We start from the raw sequence: 7,903 nt of genomic DNA on the forward strand, positions 1-7,903 counted from the left end.
TGAATTAGGAGCCAGAGGGTCCATGAACTCAGATAGGAAAACATTACAACTTCATTTTTACTACTTTTCTATGAAATGTAGCATTTCCTTCAATTATAAATGTGGCAACAAACCAGTAGATTGAGCACGACCTGTGATTTTTGATCACAAATATTTTCACATCACATTACAGTTGTGGATATCTGGAATGTCATTTATGCCCACTGCTCTTGGGAAATTATAGCAGCTATGAGACTGGCTGCCAGCATGTGATCAGTCTTCCTTACAGACTCCCCTGCAACATAGCTGGCCACTCACCTGGCGGCTCTGCCCAGGCATGGGGCAGCCACTGAGCAGTGCATTCTAGTGTTCTCATGGACAGGACCCGGCCTTTCCTCAGTCCTTCACTGAAATTGTTCGTGGATCAATCTGCAGGAGGGATTGCATTATTTTCATAGTTACTTAAAGTTTTGCAAATCTGAATCATTCTAACATGAGATTTTAACTCTGTAGGCAGCGCAGCCTGTAGTAGCACAGGCTAATTCAAACATGCCCGGTTGTTGAACCGATTGTCAGAGTGTAATATTTAAGGCGGCTTCTTGTTATTGCTGATGAAGTGCAGCGATGTGGGTCATGCACAAAGTAGCAACCTGCGTGAAGCAGAAGCAGAGTTCTTTTTCTGATTGGCTTTTCTCTTTTTATTGTTTGTACCATGTCTGTGCTATGAAGTATAGTCTTATATGCATAGTGTGCTATGCCAGGGTTCTTATACTATATTGTGAAAATTCCAGACATTGAAAAAAAACCTTTGTGAGAAATACAGTATCAGAGAGAACCATGATTTCTAGAAAGTCATAGAAAGTCACATGCAGCAACAGTTACCTACCAGGGAGGACGGGACCCCTTAGCAACTGCTGTGATCCCTCATCTGTACAAGGGTTAAAAGACACAGTGCCGTAACTGGCTTATCATAAAACTTGCCTTATTTTACTTACTTGTCATAAAATTTAATAATAAATCTAATAATTAATTTAATAATATTTTACACATTGTTATCTCCTAGGCATTTCGGTCAGCCAAATTTATTAGAAGTCACAAAGTATTAGTTTTCAAAGAAGGTCAGTGGAATAAAACATTTTGTCTTAGTCTTATTAATATTTTTATACCCCCAATTTATCTCGCACTGGCAGACAAAAGGAAGATCCAGTAAAAACTGTGTTTTTGGTTTCATCCACATTAACGAACCAATGGGACAAAAACAGTAATTTATTTCTTCTTGGGTGGAAAATCCCTTGAGAATAGAATTTTGAAGGCAAGGAAACTGAAAAGCACACCTCTGTTCATCTGGAAAATGCATCCAGAGAAAATGAGGGGTTCTGTGTGTCCATGTTTAAAGGAAGTTCAATTTGGAAAAGCTAGGATACTTCCAACCTCAGACTTGCAACAAAATGAAAACCTTTTCTGGAAGCCTTCTTGAGGTTCCTTTTCAAAGCCTCACATTACTGGGGCAACTTTATCTAAAGCCCATGGACTGGGAATACACGGTGCTTTTGTAAGCCAGCGCGCAGGCCAAAACTCCCCAGTCAAGAGAGCTGCTTCCAGGAACAGGTGCACCTCTTGGAGCATGTTGCTAAGGCTTGACTAAGTGTCCCTCAGAGGTTGCTGTGCTATGGACTTGGTGGCCAGCCTGTGGTGCTGCTGGGAGGAGTGGAACTTTCAGAAGGTGGGACTAGTGGGAGGAAGGAGTCACTGGGGTGTGCCCTTAAGTGGATACTGAGACCCCTGCCCCCTCCTCTTGCTCTCTCTTTGCTTTATGAGCTGAGTCGCTTCCTCTGCCACACGCTTCTGCTATGATGTACTGTCTTATCCCAGGCCCCAAAGCAATGGTGCCAACCAGTCAGGGACCGAAACCTCCAACACTGTGACCCAAATAAACCTTTCCTCCTATAAGTTGATGATCTCAGATATTTGTTACAGGCATGGAATTCTGACTAACATGTTATGGTGGAATTGACAGCTTATCAGTCCTTTTAGTCCATCACGCAGAGAAACTACAGATGCCTTTCCACACAGCTGCCTGATTGCTTTATCTTTGATGTGCCTGTTAGCAAAGAATACCAACAAAGAATTATTGTTTTGTGCCTTTGGAAAGACAGAGAGGCTCATGTTTTGGAAATGGTGTCTGTGTATATATCTATATATTTTTTTTTTTTTTCTTTTTCTTTTTTTTTTTATTTAATCAAACAAATCTGACAGGACAGAAAAGCTTCCTCTCCTTGCACAGAAGGAATTGCTGCCATACTTGGTTGTGCATCTAACTTTGCTAGTGACTTTTTTTTTTTTTTAAAGTGAATTAGCAAGCACCTCTCATAGAAGTTTTGTCAAAGAAGTCATCAACTTTATCAAAACCTGGTCTCTGAATCATAGCATTTTTAAGGGTTTTATCAAGAACCGATGGCAGAAAATGAAGTGCTTCTCCTCCGCAGAGAGTCTCACCATTTTCAAGAGGAAGTTTCACTTATTTTTCTGAAAGGAAAAGAAAAGCCATTCTTAGAATGCTTTGCAAGACAGAATTTTGTCTATAGGTTGGCCTGCCACAGAGATTTTTAATCCTCTGAATGAGACGAATCTTTCAGTTCAAAGCTCTGATATCACCATTATGGATGCTCCTGAGAATAGTACCAGCTTTCTTGGCTAAGCTGCTGATATGAAAGGAGTGTCAAAGCTGACATCTTTGCAAACTCATGGATGCTGGAAGAAGTGCTCTAACCTCAATGGAGTAGAGATAGAACATTCTGTCAATTTACTTAAAGAGAAAGTTCTATAAACACCCGGAAATATTTTTGAACTCTTTGAAAAATTATTTGTATCTTGATGGTATCAACACTGAGCCACAGTGTCACATTCTTTTTCTTGCTGTTATAACCTGTCTCAAAGTTGTCCACCCAGACGGAAAGGAATTCATTGATCTTCGCACCAAAAAACTACAACCAGGGTCTCACTACAAAGCACTTAAGAGTTTTGGTGCTCCCTGAGAGAAAGTAGGGGAGGTTTAATTTCATTTTCAAAGACATATCTTTGAGGATTGGATTTTTATCATTGTTAACACACACACACACACACACACACACACACACAAATCAGTTAGAGTTACAAAATGACAAATGTATTGTCTCATCAAAGACTTCCCACCATTTCATGTTCTTATTAACGTTGGGCCTATACAGCCTTTATGTCTTTTAAAAAAGGCAATTTAATTTGCCTATATTTTAAACACAGTATCTTATTTTTAAAAATGTGGTTCCAAGAAGCAAATCCATTCTTATACAATACTTGTATTTAAAAAAAGTAAGAAATATTAAAAAAGTAATATTTCTTTAATTGTACTTCAGTACACTTGGTTTTCTTTGTAATCCTGTATATTTATTTATGCATTGAACAACATTATTCTCCTTTTTCTCAAGGGGCCCAGAGTGTAAAAATGGTAGAGAATTCCAGCTATGGCCTTAAGTTGTCAAATGTGGGGAGAGTCAGGTTTGTTGTAGATTCTGAGGAGCCCAGAGAAGAAGACGCTGTCTTCACAAAAGACCCATCTAGCCACGAGGCTCCTGTGCCACCAGGGAAATCCACTGCAGGGTTTCACTCCCAGGACAGGGGAAAAAGGGGCAGATGTCAGCCTCAAGCAGGAAGGCATCTTCTTCCTAGAGTAGCTGACTCTGGGAAATTGGCCACTGCCAATCAAGTCCCCTTGTTCAAGTGAAATCCATTACTGACTTCTTCCCGCGGGCACAGAGTGTGATGCTGCAGGGCTACAGAGGAGGGGCCACAGGACCACTTCCTGGAGGAGAACACAATGCAGGTGGAGAAAAAAATGAGCCCGTAAAACAATGAAGGAGAATTAAATGCAAGGCTAGTGGATGTCCTGAGAAAATCCTGCTAGTTTTCAACACAGGATCCCCAGAGTCTAAAAAATTGCTTGCCTCACAATGTGTGCTCAAGAAACAAAACAAAACAAAACAAAACAAAACCAAAAAAAAAAAAAAAAAATTGTTGAATGAGTAAATTAATGACTGAATTTTTAAAACAACACCTATTGTTATGAGAACAATACATGTTCGTTAGAGAAAACTTGAAAACACAGAGGAATATAAAGAGGTGAAAAAGAAAGAATAACTGGCCAACATTTTGCTATATTTCTTCTTAGTTTTTTTTCTAAATACATGTACACGACATATTCTCTCTCTCCCTCCCTCTCATTCATACTTACTTTTAAGAAAAGAATCGAGACTTGAGTTTTATAGCCTGACTTTTCTCTTAAAATTATATTGTGATCATTTTTCTGTGCCATTAAGTATTCTTCAGAACATTATTTTTAATGACTGTATTATGCAGCAATCTATAAATAAATCATGTGTACATGGCCTAACTTATTAACCACGTCCCTATTGTTGAGCATTGCAGTTGGACACATTTTATATGACCAAGAGCTGCATTTAGTTGTTGCTGTGATTTGCTCCAAGTTGTCTGCTGAGTTCCCCCCTCTACTTATCACCTCCTTTCCTGTCATTCTCTTGGAAATCCAATGCGATAGACTCCATTATATCCACTTTACAGAGGAAACCCTGAAGCTCAGAGGAGTAATGTGCTACAAGTTGCTGCTAGAAAGTGACAACACTGGGATTCGAATCCTGGTTCCCCAGGGTACCAGAGTCCAGGTCCTCCAGTGCTGTCCTGGACTGCCTCACGGCTGTCCCTGAGGATGGGACTCCCTGCATCAGGCTGCAAAGGAGATGGGGAAACCTGTCAGCTAGATGGGAGAAGACCAGAAGAGGTGGGTGGCAGAAAACCAGGGTGAGGCCTTAGGAGAAGGACATGTGTTTCTAGTTTTGAGAGCAGTGAAAATACTAAGGACAAGAGCAAAGCAAGAGCCATGGAGACTTTTTCAAGGCAAGCGTTTCAGAAGCCTGCTGAGGGTCAGATGGGTGCTCCCAGCCCAGACTCTTGACTTTGTGGCAGTGAAGCAACAGCATCAGTCTTTTACTTCTTCCTGATATCAAGGGTCACATTCAGCCTTAAGGTGATATTATGGTTTGGATGTGGTGTCCCCAAAAAGCTCACATGTGAGACCATGCAGGGAGGTTCACAGGAGAAATGATTGGGTTGTAAGAGTCTTAACCCAATCAGTGAATTAATCCCTGATGGGATTAATTGAAGTGATAGGGTGTGGCTGGAGGAGGTGTGAATTGGGGCGTGGCTTTGGGGTACATATTTTGTATCTGGAGAGCGGTCTCCCTCTCCCTCTCCCCCTCCCCCTCCCCTTCCCTCTCCGTCTCTCTCTCTCCCTCTCTCTCTCTCTCTCCTTCCTGATGATGGGAGCTGCTTCCCTCTGCCACACTCTTCTGCCATGATGTTCTGCCTCACCTGGAGCCCGAGGAATGGACCTGGCCTTCTATGGACTGAGACCTCTGAAACCGTAAGCCCTCAAACAAACCTCTCCTCCTCTATAATTGTGCTGGTCAGATCTTTTAGTCACATCAGCAAAAAAGCTAAAACAGGTGATGTAAAAAGCACAGCGTGTCCTCTGCCTTCAGCATCCCTGCATGCCTGCAGTGGTGAGCAGTTTCAGAGGCATGTAGGGGACGGGAGCAGAGATGCCATCCCATAGAGAAGGTGGAAATGAAGGACAACCAGAGGCAGGCTGGGGACCAGACTTAGGTGCCTAACTGTCCAGGTGGACCTGGAACAAGGGGTTTCCCTGGATCCAGGACTTTCAGTGTTAAAAGCAGGAAAGCCACAGGCAAACTGGGGTGATTGGTTCTCATAGGCTCAGACTGCTCTCAGAGGAAGGGCTCATCCAGTGGGGCAGGTCCATGTAGGTTTCCTGAAAGAGCAGTGCTATGGTTTGAATGTTTGGGTCCTCTGCAAAATTCGTGGGCTGGAAAGCCTTTTTGTCTTATTTTATGATAGATTACTTTCACAATTTTTGTTTTGCAGCCAACCCATCCCTCTGATGGGTACCCATTCCCTTGCCCAGGCAGGACATGAGTGAGACAATATGGAAACAACCTGTAAAACTCTTGAAAAATGAACATTTGGCTCACATGAGCTGGCTCCAGCATGCTACTACATCTATCCTGTTTTCTGACACCATCTTGGCCTGGTCATTGTGACTTTATGCTGTCTTGAAATCAAGTAGTGTAACTTCTTAAACTTTGTTCTTTTTCAAAATTTTTTTGTCTATCCTGGTTCATTTGTATTTCCACATGTTTTAGAATCACAATATTGATCTCTATAAAAACTTCTGCAGAGATTTTGAATGAAATTGAATTAAATATGTAACTCACATTAGGGAGAAATGACATCTTAATAACATTGAGTCTTCACATCCATGAACACAGTCTTTCTCCTATTCAGGTCTTTGATTTTTATCTGTGTTTTAAGGTTTCTCAGTACACTGGTACTGCATATCTTTTATTGGTCTTACACATAAGTGCTTCATGATTTTGGGGTGCTTTTATAAATAGTACTTTTGTAAATTTCAATTTCTAAGTGTTCTCTGCTAGTAAGTACAAACACTATGATTTTTTGTATATTGACATTGTATTCCATGACTTTGGCTAAACTCACTTATTGGTTCTAGTATTTTTTTCTGTGATTTTCTGTCTAGATAATCATGTTAAAAATTAGAGACAAAAGAATTCTTCCTTTCCAAACTTTAAGTCATTAATTTATTTTCTTACATTATTGCATTGACAAGGACTTTTAATGTGATGTTGAACAGAAGTAGGAAGGCCAGATTCCCTTGCCTTCTTTCTATCTTAGAGGAAAACATTTGATCTTTTGTCATAGTATGTTAGTAGCAGGAGATTTTATGCAGTTACTTTTTTTATGTTGAGAAAAATTGCTTCTGTTTTTAGTGGGTTCAGTTTCTACCATGAATGGATGTTGAATTTTTCAAGTGTTTTTCTATAATTATTGAAATGACCACATGATATTTATTGTGGATCAAATTATGTGTCTCCCCCACCTGCTGCCAATATGTGCTGAAATCCAATACCCAGTTCCTATGACATGATCGTTATTTGGAAATGGGGGCATTGCAAATGTAATCAAGTCAAGATAAGGTTCTATTGGATAGGGTGGGACGTAAATCCAACAATTGCTGCCTTTATGAGGAGAAACAGACTTGAAGACCCAGGGAATGAGGCTGTGTGAAGGTGGGGGCCAGGATGGAGTTATGCTGTTTCTATAATTGTGAAATTGCCTGTTATTCTTTTCAGTTCTATCAGTTTTTTCTTACTGCATTTTGAAACTGTATTATTAGGTATATACACATTTAATATTATTATCTCCTCTAAGTGTACTGATCATCTAACATTATGTAAAGTCACTATGGCTTGTAATATTTGTCCTTCTGACTTCTAGTTTGTCTGATATTGATAAAGCAATTTCAGTTTTCTGTTAGTGTTTCTATAGTATATATTTTCCATTTTTTGCTTTTAATTAATCTTTTTATATTTAGAGCACCAAAAGTTTAATCTTTTATTTCCAACCTGATGATCCTTTTCTTTTGATTGCTGTTTTTTAGATCACTTATATTTAATGCAATTTTTGTATGTTCTTATTAAAATCTATTACCTTGCCATTTTAAGTTCTGTTTTTCTATTTCCTATTTCATACCTCATTTTGGATTAATTTTGTCTTATGATTCCATTATATCCCCACTGTAAGCTTATTTATCTCTTAAAATTTAAATTTAAATGTAGTTTTTTTGGGGTTTATAATAAACGTTTTTACTTGGCTCAGTCTATTGCAAGTACCATACTGTTTCTCAGGTAATATAAAGACCTAACAGTAGCATATTACTAATTTCTTCCTCTTATCCTTTGCTATTATCATTAAATGTTTGTCTTTCACTTGTGCT

The sequence above is a fragment of the Sciurus vulgaris genome, assembly GCF_902686455.1.
Source record: "Sciurus vulgaris genome assembly, chromosome: 11".
NCBI lineage: Eukaryota > Metazoa > Chordata > Mammalia > Rodentia > Sciuridae > Sciurus > Sciurus vulgaris.